The sequence below is a fragment of the Frankliniella occidentalis genome, unplaced genomic scaffold, assembly GCF_000697945.3.
Source record: "Frankliniella occidentalis isolate FOCC.00 unplaced genomic scaffold, Focc_3.1 Scaffold388, whole genome shotgun sequence".
NCBI classification, from domain to species: domain Eukaryota; kingdom Metazoa; phylum Arthropoda; class Insecta; order Thysanoptera; family Thripidae; genus Frankliniella; species Frankliniella occidentalis.
The window spans coordinates 83,363-86,974 of NW_026267510.1; positions in this window are offsets into that span (position 1 = coordinate 83,363).

Below are 3,612 nucleotides of genomic sequence, written 5' to 3' on the forward strand. Positions count from 1 at the left end.
TAGAAAAGAGTAAAAGCATAATTTAAAAGAACGTCATTTTGGGGACCTGTGGTTTTTGATTTTTTTCAAATCCAATTTTTGAGCTAAAATGCTCTTCTTCGAACTTGATCTGTCTTTTTATGACACAAAACGACCCTGAAAATCCCAGGTCGCAAGCTCAATTCGCTCTCGAGTTATCGTGATGACAGGCAGAAAGACACACAGACAGACAGACAGACGCGAAACTTTTTGATCATAACTGTCTTCGATCGCTCAGCCAATAATTCTGCATGATGGAGCAAGAAGTAAATGTGCAACAAACCCACCAGCCTGATTATTGCTACTTCCACTTTTAGCAGTATCAGAATTATGGTCAGCATTAATAGAAACAACATGAACAGGTTTGTTATCTGCATGTGACTTGAGACTGGTCAGGTAGTTAAGATTTGCAAGAGCAACTTCATCCGTTGTTGGAAAAAGACACAAAACAGATTTGAATGATTCTCTTTCATCATATGTTACAGATGTGGTACATCTTTTCTGCAAAACTTCAAAATCATCTTGCGTGACTTCGCCTTTACTAAGTCTTCCCAATAAGGAAGTAAACTCTACATCAGTTTGCCTGTGAAGTTGATGCAAAAATAAACTAGCCTCAACACTGTCCCATACAAATTTACCATGCTGTTTTAATGGCTCATCGGTGGCAATCTTAGCACTATACAGTGGAGTATCCTTCACAGGAGGCAGCTGATGTATATCACCTGTAAAATAAAATAGGAATGTGTACGCCAGACCACGTCTTGCGTAACAGGCTTCGCGATATCTCACGAAACACTGTTACGCTGCGACGCGCCTGGCATACATCTGCCTAGGCCTGCGGCGCTGACACCAGAGTCGGGTATCGCAAATATGAACACAAAGATTCGGGAATCCGGCCCGTCAACTTCCCGTCACTTCGACTAAGCATGCAGGGTTGTACATTTATTCGCTTATTTTCGTCAAAAACTCCATGCGGCGCCTAAACTGTTAACAATAGAGCCAAACGGACGAAATTTTCGCCCGTAGGTCTCTACTTTGATTTGATGAGTTACCCCTTAGAAAACATTAAAAAAACATTTTTAAAGACATCACTTTGGGGACCTGTGGTTTTTGCGTTTTTAAAAATCCCATTTTTTAGCTAGAATGCTCTTCCTTGAACTTGACCTGTCTTTTTATGACACAAAACGACCCTGAAAATCCAAGGGCGCTAGCTCAATTCGTTCTCGAGTTATCGTGCGCACAGACAAACACACAGACAGACAGACGCGAAACTTTTTGATCATCACTGGAGTAATAGGCTTCGCTATCGCTCAGCCAACAGTTAGATATGTATGTCAATTTGAATTTATGAGCATTCAATGACCACTGCCATTTATTTTTTTTTAATTAATGTACTGGCAAGAGTTTAATTATTCGAGCATGAACAAATAGAGTCATGAGATAAATAGGCCAGAAATCTTTATTGCTTTTAGCTCCCACTGGGGTTGCTGCGGTTAACATTTCTGGATCTACAATACATGCGAAATTGCATATTTCTTCATTGAAAGAATTTTCCGATTCAGAAAATGAAGAGGCCAGAACATTTTGCAATGGTTTAAGAGATGTTCAATTTATTGTAATTGATGAATTTAGCATGATAGATTGTGGAATGTTGGCCATGATAGATAAGAGGCTAAAACAATCAACTGTTAAAAAAATATTTGAAAAAATAATATTTTGTTACCTGTGGTTATTGCGAGGGTTATTGATCTTTTTGAAAGTCAATTTTTGAGCTAGAGTGTTCATCTTCGAACTCGATCTGTCTTTATATGATACAAAACAACCCTGAAAATCCCAGGTCGCTATCTCAATTCTTTCTCGAGTTATCGTGCGTACAGACGGACATACAAAAAAACAAACAAACTGACAGAATGAAACTTTTCCGGTCAGTGGAGTTATGGGCTTCGCTAATCGCTCAGCCAATCACTACAGTGATGATCAAAAAGTTTCGCGTCTGTCTGTCTGTGTGTCTGTCTGTCATCACGATAACTCGAGAGCGAATTGAGCCAGCGACCTAGGATTTTTAGGGCCTTTATGTGTCATAAAAAGACAGATCAAGTTCGAAGAACAGCATTCTAGCTCAAAAATTGGATTAAAAAAAAACAAAAAAAACACGTCCCCAATATGACGTTTTTCTAAATTGTTTTTTTACTGTTTCCTAAGAGGTAACTCATCAAAGTAGAGCCCTTTGGGCGAAAACTCGTCCATTTGGCTCTATCTGCAACCGTTTAGGCACCAGAGGGAGTTTTCTACACGAATATGACCGCAAAACATTTCTACGTTTTTTCTTAGGTACTTGATGGTCTCCGGTAGGGTAACGCGTTAAAATAAAACTCCGAGGAACAAAATTTGTGACTTTTGGGGCCGAATGCCTACTTACGACTCTGCCTTTGGCCCGACTCAAGTGTCAGCGCCGCAGGCCTAGGCAGATGTATGCCAGGCGCGTCGCAGCGTAACAGTGTTTCGTGAGATATCGCGAAGCCTGTAACGCGAGACGTGGTCTGGCGTACATCTACCAGTTTATAAGGGCAGTGACACACTTATAAGTGCACAACTTTCCAGTTGAACACATACCGGAGTAATGGGCTTCGCTAATCGCTCAGCCAATTACTCTGTAAACGCTCCAAATCGTTACTTAAGCCGGCTCATGGGCCAGGATACGAGTCCTGGGCAGTCCGGGGATGGTCTTACGGATTGTCTGTAACTTCCAGAAGGTAAAACAGGGGTGGGCGAATTTTCCGACAGCCGTAGGCTGTGGGAGGGGAGTAGTTTGGGCAGAAACCGGCGCGGAATTTCGGGAAACGGATGAGGCACCTAGTGTGCATGGCAATGCATTGTCATTTAGGAAAGGGTTAAGTTGCGCAGGCCATCTTAGCTTCGGTTGACTGCCTTCTTGATGGATTCAGTGTTGAAACTATCCACAAGGCGCTGATCCTCAAGCCTGGGAAAGAGGCAAATAACAACATTAATCTAAATTTATTGCATTGTGTAAGTATTTTTGGTTAAGTGCCCATGAGCAAGGTGAAAATCCAAAGCAGGTAAGCATTTAATCACACTTTTAGACTTTCAAAGATGAGCTTAAAAAAGTACTCACTTATTGACATGGCTGTCGATAATTTTCTTGAGGGAACAAGACCTTTGCCTCAGGCACAGATTAATTAATTCTTCCCTATGCCTTAAGTAGGCCTCCCTCAGAGGGTAAGCTGGCCCATGTGTGTGCCGCCGGCTGAAGGTCTTCAACATTTGGCAAATGAGATATAGCTCTGGCAGGGCAATGTGGATTTTTTCTAGACTCGCTGCACCGAAAACTCCAGACACTTTTTGCATCATTCTTGTGATCACAATAATAGGTATATTCACCCATTCTATATACAGTGCTTCTATCCCTCTGACCCCTATATGACCTGCTATCACAGGGAACTGAAGGTATGGCGAGGCTTCGGCCGCCATATCGGCCACGTGCCCCGGCAGATGCTCGAAGCATACTTCAACTTTGATCTGATCACTCTGCTGGCAGGGCAACTCTCCAACTGACCAGAAATAAAATATAACATA